Consider the following 12500-nt stretch of genomic DNA (forward strand, 5'->3'; position numbering starts at 1 on the left):
ATTTCTTTCCAATTATGCTAGCGGACGCAAGTGGAAACACATTTTGAATTGAATCATTTCAAAAGAGGATTCTGAATTTGTTTATTACGGTGCGCGTATGGTGCTACCTGTCCCGTCCAGAATCTGGCGGCTTGTTGGCTTGGAGTCGGTATCATGACGCCGAGCGACCGGCAATGGCATGGAATGGGTTTGGATCGGTAGGTTCATGTCCTTTGTTCAAGAGTATTCCGTGCATTTGTCGCGCCACGGCGGTACACCCGGCAGCAACAAAGTCATAACAAACCTTTCCCGGTACGGATGGCACATCAAAGTTCTTTTTCTTATTATTATTCTTGTCATTACGGCCTACGCGATCATGTTGGCCTTTTCAGGACTTGACGTACACGTAGCCGGATAGTCACCCTTGCTACGGCGGACGGTTCATACGCGGTTAGATCCACGACGAGCATGCAGATGTGAGGAATGATGCAGTGCTGCGGGACCGCTCCTATCTAGCGTGCAACTTGCATACTGCCACACTGTCTCCCTGTCCGGGGCATACGCAGCAGGCAGGAGGAAGGATGCACCTTCTCAACAAAAAAACACCTTCATGAACCAGCGGCGGATCTAACGGTGGACGGACTAGGCGGTCGCCGAAGATCTCTAGTATGTAGTATGGCGTATGTTTACAAGTGGACAGAATATTAGCGGCAGGGCCCGCGGAAAGATGTCGTTGGGGGCCCCGTGGCGGGAGAACCATTTGCTTCCCTTCCCCTCCCCCCTCATGCCGGCAATAATTGTAGGGCCTGTGACCGATGATCGTAAAGGTCCCATGGCTTAAGCCCCCTCCCTCCTCCCTCCCTCCGCTGGCAATTAAGATATACTGTTAAATCTCCCAACAGCTGTGTGCCAGTACCCCCTCCCTCCGGTCATCAGTTACCATTTACTTACTTACTTACTTATCCGGCACTACAACCGCTTTGCGGCCTTGGCCTGCCTCAGGAGTGTCCGAAACTGCTCACGGTCTCGCGCCTTCGTTTGCCAGTCCGTTTATCCCGGCCTTAATGGCGGAAGCCCTCCACGCCATCTTGCCACCTCAATTTTGGGCCTACCCGTCTCCTCTGTCCTTGTGGACGGCCTAAAAAGACTTTACGGGCTGTGTCGTCCGTTTCCATGCGTATACATGGCCAGCCCACCGGAGCCTGGCGAGCTTTATACGCTGTACGACAGTGAGGTCGCCGTACATCTCGTATAGCTCGTCATTATAGCGGCTCCTCCATTGTCCTTCCACACATACGGGGCCAAGTATCCTTCTGAGCATCTTCCTCTCGAACGCGGCTAAGAGGGTTCGTCGGATTTGGACAGTGTCCATGTCTCAGAGGCGTATGTGAGTACTGGTACTATATAGGTACTATATAGTCCCAGCTTCGTCCGTCGCGACAGGTTCTTTGAGGTGAACTGCTTTTTCAGGCTGTAGAATGACCGATGGCAGCCAGCATCCTTGCGCGCAACTCAGCTTCCATGCTGTTGTCGTTGCTGACCTTTGACCCAAGATAGGTGAATTGTGGGACGACTTCAAAAGTGCGTTCACCTATCTGCACGTCACGCCTACGTAGATTTTGATTATTTGTTGGTGGGGCCCGCTGCTGATGTTGCCACCATCAGTTTGGTCTTTGCCTCGTTTATCTGCAATCCGAGGCTCTCTGCCGCCTGCTCGATCCCTTGGTAGGCTTCTGCTACATAGGAGAGCCGCAGACCAATGATGTCTATATCATCAGCGTATGCCAGGATCTGGGTTGACTTATAGAAGATGGTTCCCGTAGTCTCCACCCTCGAGTCACGGATGGCCCTCTCTAGCGCCAGGTTGAATAAGAGACAAGCAAGCCCGTCCCCCCTGGCGCAGACCCTTGGTGGTAGCAAAAGGTCCTGAGAGTTTTCCATCCACCCTCACCTGGCATGTGACGTTGGTCATAGTCATTCTAACTAGCCTATCAGTTTGGCCGGGATTCCAATGAGCTCATAGCGTCATACAGTTTTACCCTGGCTATGCTATCATATGCGGCTTTGAAGTCAATGAAGAGATGGTATGTGTCGTGTCTGTATTCAGCCATCTTCTCCAAGATCTGCCGCATGGTGAAGATCTGATCAGTGGTTGATTTTCCGTTTCGGAATCCTCTTTGATAGTTTCCGACTATCTCTTCGACGTGCGGGACAAGGCGATCCTGAAGGATCAGGGAGAATATTTTATAGGCGGTATTCAACACCGTAATACCCCTGTAGTTGTTGCAGTCCAACCTATCTCCCTTCTTGTATATGGGGTAGATGATGTCGAGATTCCAATCACAAGGCATCGATTCGCTATCCCACACCTCAGTAACAATTTGATGAATCTCGTTTTCTAGTCGTGCACCTCCATTCTTGACCAGTTCAGCTGCAATTCCGTCGGTTCCGGGTGCCTTGTTATTTTTCAGCCGACGGATAGCCTTTCGTGTTTCTTCTATGCTAAGTGGCAGTAGCATGTCACCATCTGCTAGTGGCGCTTCTAGCTGTTCGCTAAACTGGTCATTGAGTAAATCATCAAAGTACTGAGCCCACCGCGAGAAGACCTCTGGCTGGTTACTGACCAGATCTCCATCCTTGTTGCGACAGCAGGTTACCTTAGGTACAACGTTGTTTCGGTGACCTGCTATCGCTTGGTAAAACTTTCGTGTCGGTCCGTACGCCTCTCTGGTTTGCTCGAGTTCCCGCATGTTTTGCTCTTCCAAAGCATGCTTCTTGGAGCGGTGAACTCTTTTCTCTTCGCGTCTGAGCCGTAAATATTCCTCTGCGCATGCCCGCGTTCTATGCCGTTGCTGCATTGCTCGGTATGCAGTATTCTTACGTTCGGTCACTTGTCTGCATTCATCGTCGAACCAGCCAGATTTGGTGTTGCCACGACGTGGTGGGAGTATATTTCTTGCACAGTTTATTATTTTTGTTTTTAGAGCGTTCCACCTCTCGCTCGAAGTTTCATAACTGTTTTCTGGTAGTAGAGACTCGTCTAAAGCGACTTTGAATTCCTGTTGGACAGTAATGTCCCTTAGAGAGTCCGTGTTGAGCCGAGGCTGCGTGTTTTCTCCACCCCCATTGGCGCGGGGGCGGGCGATTCTACAACGTATCACTAAGCCAACCAAGTAGTGATCGGAATCGATATTGGCTCCTCGATATGTTCTGACATTTAACAGACTCGACTGTCGTCGGCGGCTTATTAACACGTGGTCGATCTGGTTGAAGGATTCGCCATCCGGGTGCGCCCACGTCATTTTGTGGATGTCCCTCCGCGCAAATTTGGTACTTCCTACAACCAGATTGTTCGCTGCGGCGAACTGGACCAATCTACTACCATTATCGTTACTGTGCTCATGCAGACTGTGACAGCCAGTGTATTGGCGGTACATTGGCTCCCTACCGACTTTTGCGTTGAAGTCCCCCAGGATGATTTTGAGGTCATGCCTGGGGCACGCATCTATAGTTCTAGCGAGGCGGCCGTAAAAAAGGTCCTTCTCCTCTTCCTCTTTATCTTCGGTAGGGGCGTGAACGTTTATGAGGCTTATATTGAAGAATTTGCCTCGCATGCGCAGGGTGCATAGCCTATCGTTTATAGCCTTGAAATCCATGATTGCGGGTTTCAACCGGCGAAACCCGTTCCGAGCACGCGGTGGCGGTCGTGGCAGCTGTAGTAAATGTCGTAGCAATGCTTACCACGCCTGTTCTGCACACCGTTCCCTAGCCACCGAATCTCTTGTAGAGCTACGAGGTCCATGCTCAGTGTGGCTAGGGCGTCATCAAGTTTTTTCAAGGCTCCGGCTTCGCTTAGAGTGCGTACGTTCCATGAGCCCATTTTTAGAGTAGTCCGGGGGCATTGCGTAGGGTCGATATCGTTGAATCCGTTTCGAAAATTTCTTTGGCTTTCTGTAGTCGGTTGCTTCATGGGACTGGGTGACTGGCCCCGCGCCCACGTGACCGTTTTGTTTAGCGTCGGGTTGCCCCCCCGACGTTCAGGCAACCGGTTTCCCGGGATACCCACCCCCCTCCTGGTTCGCCATATGCCACCATCCGCCCAAGGGGTTGGGTCAAGCCCGTGTACCCAAGCTTGGATATGTGGTGACACATGTTACCACTCTGCACGACGAGGACGTGTCGGAATAGGAGTTGGATGGGAGAGCCTGTATTATCCCTCAAAGGGGTTTCGGATCCCATCCCATTACAGAGTACCATTTACAGGGGTCTCAATTCGTCTTTCCGCTTTTCATGAACACCTTCCGTTCCGATGGATCGTAACATTCCGGAAGAGCATACATTCGGCGACAGTTTTGCACACACACGCACAGTCACACCCTTGCGCAGACGGCTCAGCATATCTGTGTAATCTACACCATACAAAAGCAAAAAAGCTTAATGTAACAAAGTTATGCTTAATGCTTAACACGTTCAGTTCAATGGCAGGCCCCAGGGACTGCCAGTGAACTTTCCAGTATACTGGTTTCACAATCAGCTTGCGTTCTTGAAGCCGGCGGAACAGAATGTTGATGAAAATCAGTTTCGGACTCAACGTGTTAATGCGCATTGGGGTTCTGCGCGTTGCACAGCAAACTCTCCAGCGTGAGCTAGCGATTCCGTAGTCATTTTTACATTGCAGCAATTGAACTTATTGCGCTGTTTTGGTTTGATTTGTGAAAATGCAACTTCATCGTCGTAATGTTTGTTAACGGCTTTTTTAACACGGTGCCATAACAGCTCGCGAGCATTGAGCACATGCGAGAAAGAGATAGCGCTATGGAGGGAAAAAAGCACGGACGACGGCTGACAGCGATTGGTCGTCTGACGCACCAACACATCCAAACCTTCGACAGCGCGCTCAGGCTATACCTCATATCCCTCAGGCGGAGCCAGGGACGGGTAGCTCGACTGGCTGCTTGACAAATTTGCCGTTGGAGAGAAAAGGAAGGCATGATAAAATTCTCCGAACGCCTTGATTTCTTCCGTCGCTTTGCACAGCGGGTAGTTCACACCCACGTTCTCTTTATCCTCTCCTTCCCCTCTTCCCCATCTTTTCATCTCGCTTTATCATTATTGGTGCTCTCTAGCTATATTGAGCGAGAGGTTGAGAAGTTTTTGATCGCTTTGCGTAGCGGGTGAGGGTAAAATAATACAGACTGAAAATCGCAAGCTAGTTTTGTGTTTTATGCTCCAACTGTCTATTACTAGAATCGTGAAGGGCTCCAATGATAAAAATAATCTCGATCGAAACATAAGTGCAAGCAGTTTAAGTGAAGAAACCATTTTCCACAGTCTTCCAGATCCGACACTTCAAATGATCAGGGTCAACCAAAATCAAATTCGAATACCGTTCCTCATACTCCTCATTGGTAGAAGTAAGACTTGTTGGATCAGGTGAAGTAAGACTTGTTGGAGATCGGGTGTCTGCATTGATGAGAGGCTGCAGCCAGGAACCGAGATTCCTTGAGAATAAATGTTGACCGGACGATGTCATGACGACGTGCTCTATCGTGAGCAGGCCAACAAGAAAGAAAGAGACATATAAGAAGAGCGTAAACAATCAAGGTCAAAATAAAATTCGAGCAGAAGGAAAGACTTTAGATGAAGTATTGCAACCTTTTCTACATGTGAAGCGTCTTTTTTGTCGATTCCAATGTCAGCACGAGACGCACGAGCCATCGGCGGTATGCTGTCCAAAGACAAACACGGAACTCGTAGCCAACTAGGCACGGTCAGCATAGTTGCATCATAGCGTGGGGTTCAACGCACACCTGAGAGCCGCTCGACTACCGATGTCCACCGTTGAACTAGCAGAACTGCACCATCAACGGAACAATCAGTCACGGAGGTGCGTCGGAGTTAGTTGAGGAACTGATTTATTGACGCCGACGCACGCCTTATCGCGTAACCCGTAACCAGTTAAATGTTCCGCCCTGTGTTCCGGATCTCCACCGGCCAGTCTGCAGACAACGATACGCACCTCATCGCGCAACCCGAATCAGAACATGCCTTATCCCCTTGACCGAGCCACAAACAATTATTAGATAATAAAAGGGCGATCGATGGTTCATGGCCATTACTTCATCTAAGTTTTCATCTAAGCGTACGTCCTTTTGCCGCCCAAAACTCGCCTAGAAAATTTCAGCCCGCTGTATTACATGTATTATAACATGTAATAACGTTACACGTTTACGTCAATAACGTTTGACGTTTAACGTAAAAGTCGCATTCGCATTTCGCGCTGTATATTTTCTTGAAAATCGCGCTGTTTATCACACTATTTTCCGGTTTCTGTATAATCACAGTATTTTAGAACACCGTTCCATTATCGTTCAATAGTGCGTTTATCTCTGCTGACCAAAAAATTCGCGTAAATTTCGTTTTTTCGGATCGCATCTGAGTTCGCGCGTCCTAACCGCCATCGCTCTTGTTGCTGCAACGAAAACCTGCACCGCTCCCGTATAATGGCCCGTATTTGCAACGCCTGCACTATGGAAATTGTGGAGGCATCTATCAGCTGCTGCCTGTGCGACTCTCCATTTCACCAGCGCTGCACTTCGGTTCCTGCTGATCTGTTCCTGCGCATTGCGGAATATAAACAATTACACTGGTGCTGTATTGGCTGCAACAACGTATTTATGAATCCGCGCACCAAGTTCGTAAAAGACGCAGCCATGCAATCTGGCTTCCAGGCGGCAATTACAACAGTAGCCGAAAGCATCAAGACCGTTATGGAGCCATTGACTAACGAAATCAAAACTGGGTTTGCACGGATGAGCCAGCTCGATCTAAAAACTCCACGAAGTAGCCACCCCCCTGCTAAAATTCGTCGCATAAATCGGTCAAAACGTTTGTTCTCGGAAGTCGCTACTGACAACCGTACTTTGTTTACATTTGGCGCCAGACCCATCAACACCCAAAACAATAACAACCAGAACCAAAATAATAAGCCGATCGATGATATGTATCGCAAAAATCGAGCTCCACCCATGATCACAGGCACAAACAAAGATACAACTACATTTCCGATCAAAATAGTCCCCGCTCAGTCTACGGTGCAGAAGTGCGCATTGTATATTTCCCGGCTCGCTCCAGATACATCCAGTGACCAAATAGTGCAAATGGTCAAACATGCTTTGTCCATTGAGGATGTCACTGCATATTGCCTTATACGACAAGGCACAAACACAGCAACACTCTCATTTCTATCATTTAAGGTGTTAGTGCCTCTTACTCAACGTGAAAGGGCTCTTTCCCCGATACTTGGCCGCTTGGTCTATCGGTGCGTGAATTTGTCGACTACCGAGCTCAACAACCAGGTGCAAATTTTCGTCTACCGCCAATGAGACTTTCAACACCTACAACCCTATCTACAGCGCAGGATATTCGATCACCACAGCTGTTGGATCACACAATACTTTCAGCACACACTCCACGCACTTCACCCACACCGCAAACCCACTAATTATCAACACCGATAAACAATTCACACACATCACGCACACTCGCACGCTCGCTAATCAGCTGTACACCGCATATGAGCCAAATAACGCCGAAACAACTTTTGTTGATAATTTACGCACTCACCTGATGATTGTTCCTCCAACAACAAACAACTTTACCACCACTGAAGCAGTCTGTAGTAACGGCATCTCGTGCAGGCTACTTAACGATCGTGAACCCAACTATTGCTACAGTACAGATCCTACACTCACACAAACGCACGACGGTCATGTCATTCCTGCAGGGGTTGCCTCCTTAAATAATACTGACGATTTGTTATTTTTATATCAAAATGTAAGAGGACTAAAAACTAAATGTCATGAGGTATTCGATTATGTTTCTACTACTCATTACGACGTCATTATCCTGACTGAAACATGGTTGGACTCCTCTATTAACTCGTCACAGTTGTTTCCGGACCATTATATCGTCTTCAGAAAGGACCGTAATGACAGAAATAGTAGGAAAACCAAAGGTGGTGGGGTTCTCATAGCTGTCGCCTCACATTTGCGAGTACTCTTATGTTCTACATCAGACACTGTCGAGCAACTTTGGTTAAAGATTTACAGCATTAAGAAAACGTATGTTATCGGCGCAATGTATGTTCCTCCTGACATGACAAATAACACGTCGGTTATTCACACAATCTGTTCAACTATTGACGACGTAGCGTGTAAAGCTAATGAAATGTGTTTGTTATTCGGGGACTTCAATTTGTCAAACCTGAATTGGATACCCGATGAAACAAATCCACTTATGCTCCAAGTTGACTACGAATGTCGCTGTCGCCTTCTTCTTGATTGTATGAATAGCAACGGACTATACCAGATTAACAAAATTCATAATGCGTCGAATAACTACCTCGATTTGATCTTTGTATGCGACGATACCCTGCAACAACGCTCTTCACCGGCAATAACACCCTTCCCCATAGTTGCTATTGATGGCTATCATCCGCCTATAGAGCTATGCCTGCCGAACGGCTTAGCCAAAGCAGAACATCACACAACATCACATCAAGAATCAGGCATGCTCGACTACAGTCGCACAAACTTCTTGATTCTAAATGATCTACTGCAATCCTCTGACTGGTCATTCCTTGATGGAAACCCGGACGTAAACCATGCACTCGATATGTTCAATCGGAAATTTACGGTACATTTATCTGCCTGTTGCCCTATAAAACGCCCACGACAGGGTCCACCGTGGGGTAATGCTCAATTACGCCGTTTAAAACGAAACAAATCTTCCTGCTATCGGTTTTACCTAAACAGTGGAACACAACAATCGAGATTGCGGTTCATCGCAGCACACAATGTATATAGAAGCTATAATAGACAACTACACTCTCGTTTTTTGATTCGTATACAGTTCAGCTTAAGAAGAAAACCGAAAAAATTTTGGAGGTATGTCGACACAAAACGGAAAAAACAGCTCCTTGCCAGCTATAGTTTCCTTTAATGGAACAACTTCGTGTACCAAAGAGGAAACCTGCAATTTATTTGCCGATCGTTTCATGAGTTCGTTTGCCACTGAAGCTCCTGGCTTCTCATTGGATGCTGCTCTCAACAACGTGCCCTCCGACGCTGTCGATGTTAATGTGCGTGACATAAACATCTCCAGAGATTCTGTGCTAAAGGCGCTCAAGCAGGTCAAACCATCCTACAACCCTGGACCTGATGGTTTTCCGACCGCAGTTCTTGCCAAATGTAGCGAAGTTTTGGCCGGACCTCTTGCTCGTATCTTCACACTCTCGCTCAATCAGCGTATGTTTCCAGGAGCATGGAAATCGTCCTACATGTTTCCTGTGCATAAAAAGGGGGATAAGAGCTTAGTGGAAAACTACCGTGGTATTACTACTTTGCCTGCAGGTGCTAAGGTTTTTGAAGTCGTCGTCCAGAACTCGCTCTTGAACTGTTGCCGCTCGCTGATATCAACACGCCAACACGGGTTCTTCCCTCGCCGCAGTGTGACCACTAATTTGGTGGAGTTTGTATCTCACTGCCATGCTGCATTCGCTTCGGGAGCCCAGATGGATGTCATCTATACCGACCTTAAGGCTGCCTTTGATCGGGTGAATCATCGCTTGCTGTTGGCGAAGCTTGCTCGTCTTGGATTCTCTACCCCTTTAGTTGAGTGGTTCGAATCTTATCTCACCAATCGTCGATATCGCGTGAAAGTTGAATGTATGACATCTAGGGAATTCGTGAGTTGTTCAGGCGTGCCACAGGGTAGTAACCTTGGACCTTTGCTGTTTTCTCTATTTTTCAATGACGTTACTACTGTAGTAAGGGAATCTGAATGTTTATTGTATGCGGACGATCTTAGACTTTTTTTCCTGTGAGGTGTTTTGGTGATTGTCTTGTCCTGCAAGCATCGATCGACTCTTTTTCCGACTGGTGTCTGAACAACGACCTACAAATTTCTGTTGATAAATGTTTGTCCATGTCGTTTCACCGTTCTAATTGTCCAATAGTGTTTAACTACTGCATCTCCGGTACACAATTACAACGACACGGTGCAGTAAAAGACTTAGGAGTTACCCTTGACCGTAAACTTGACTTTCATGTGCACCATAACGAAATTATTGATAGAGCGAACAGAATGCTAGGATTTATACGCAGGCAGTCGAGAGAATTCTCCGACCCACATTGTCTTGTCGCACTCTACAAATCACTAGTCACATCCATCTTAGAATACTCCTCAGTAGTTTGGTGCCCATCGTCGTCGTTATGGTCGAATAAGATTGAGTCAGTGCAGAAAAAATTCACCCGTTTGGTCTTACGGTTCACACCCTGGCGTAACGTAGCAGCAAGACCTAGTTATCATGCCCGGTGTTTAATTTTTGGACTCGAGTCTCTCGCTACTCGTCGCGAAACGGCGCAAATCTTGTTTATGAAAAAAATCATCCTATGAGAGATAGATTCACCGGACCTTTTAGCTAGAGTTAATTTCCACGTACCTGCTCGTATTTTAAGAAACTTTAGGCTACTAAGAGTTGACCAAACTAGACGTGCATATAGCGATAATGAACCTTTGACTGCGATGGCTTTTAGATTTAATGCACATTATGACTCTTTTGACTGGAATTCCCTAAGTTAACCTGTTTTTCTTGCTGTGATACTCTGTGTTATTTATTTTGTGCTGATGTTACATTGTACCGTGATGCTTTATGTTATTATAAGTTTAGTTTATAAGATCAGTGATAAGGCCAATGATGGCCAATCACTTAACATTTACAAATAAACAAATAAACAAATAAACATGTATTACAGGGTTTACCAAGTCACTTTTCGATGTGAGCTGCAAAATCTCACTTGAGACGTATTTCTATTCTGACGTGCTACTTTATTTGGCCCAAAATAATTTTCTATTCCGTCACATTCATTTTCATTCATTATATGAAGTCTTTTCACAGGGGATGTTAGTTGGAGCCGTCCGAGATGTTTACTTTTTTTTTTAAATTACATTTTTGGGCTTTTAGTGCTGATTTGTAATACAATTATGTTGTTTAACAAAGAATAGAAGTTTGGCTTTCCTCTGCAGCAAAATTCAACCCGAAACATGGGTTATTCATTGAGTTTTTAGCAGTTAGGACGATAAAGCGACTCAAAAATGGGTTTTACGTTTAATATGTGTTTATAAATGTTAAATGTTACAACTTTCGTGGGCGTTCTGTATTGTGTGTTTCGTGTGACGTGTTTCAATCCAGATTCATTAAACCTATGTTTTCGTACGAAGCCAACTGGAGCTACCCGGAGTCGCTAATGAACAGCAGGTGTCGTGGAAACCGATTTGTTTGAATAGTCAGAACCGTGTGCAGCCGTTCTGAGCCGTCTTGAACCGTCCTGACCCACTACTGTGCAGCCGCAGCTAGTGTCTGACGACTACAGACAGCTCCGACAATTCCTATCGACTATCGACTAGCGGCTCCGGACGGCTCCGAATGAATCAAACGGCTCCGGTAGATTCAGGACGCCTGCGGATGGTTCCGGACAGCTCCGGATGGTTCTAGGTGGTTACTAGTGATGGGAAAAATGGATATGTTGTCGGAATCGAGTCCGACTATCTTCGAAGTTATCTGGAATCGATTCCGGATAGTAGGTCCGGAATCAGTTTCCGGAATCGATTCTGGAATCGGCTCCGGAATTGGTTCCAGCGTCGGCTCCGGAATGGGTTCCGGAATCGGCTTCGGAATTGGTTCCGGAATCAGAATTGGCTCCGGAATCGGAATCGGCTCCAGAATTGACTCCAAAATCGAAATCGGCTCCGACATCGGAATTGACTCCGAAATCAGAATTGGCTTCGAAACGGAGTCGGTTTTGGCATCTTCATAGGTATAGGCGTTTGGATCCAATGATGCTACGTGTTGATAGCGGCAAAGAAGAAAAAATTACTTGTAAATGATCTATTCACATGGAGATTCCTGACCTTATTTCGCTTCCCACACTACTTATTTCAATTCAAAAACTAATTCTCATCCTGGAGCTAATTCCATTTCTGGAGTCAAGCCTGATTCCGTTACCGGAGCAAATTGCGATTCCCAGGTCGATTCCGACTCCGGAGACGATTCTTATTCCGGAGTCGATTCCGATCCTGAAATCGATTCCAGATTCAACTCCGAAATCGGCTCCGGAATCGGCTCCGGAACCAACTCCAATATCGCCTCCGGAACCAACTTCGAAATCGGCTCCGGAATCGACTCCGGAATCAGAATCGGCTCCGGAATTGATTTCGAACACGGAATCGGAACCGGGTAGGTCCGATTCCGAGCTCCCACCACTAGTGGTTACAGACTGTTACTTCCCATTCCTGACGGTTCTGGCGGCTTCGGTCGCTGACCAAGGATTCCGAATCCCGGACGTTTCTGAGCTTGGTGTAAAACCTTTCCTGGGCGTATTCAATGATGGTGAAGTCATTCTTTAAACGCTTGTGAGTCCAGGTTGATTAAAATGCAATCAATACGATAAAAAAACAGG

At 46.8% G+C, this 12500-nt stretch overlaps 1 protein-coding gene across 21 annotated transcripts in view; it reads left to right on the plus strand.

The window, feature by feature from the left end:
* LOC121589311 overlaps positions 1–12500 on the plus strand; it is a 191142-nt gene that overhangs the window by 169503 nt on the left and 9139 nt on the right. The window lies entirely within an intron of this gene.

Source organism: Anopheles merus, chromosome X, assembly GCF_017562075.2.
Source record: "Anopheles merus strain MAF chromosome X, AmerM5.1, whole genome shotgun sequence".
Classification (NCBI taxonomy): Eukaryota; Metazoa; Arthropoda; class Insecta; order Diptera; family Culicidae; genus Anopheles; species Anopheles merus.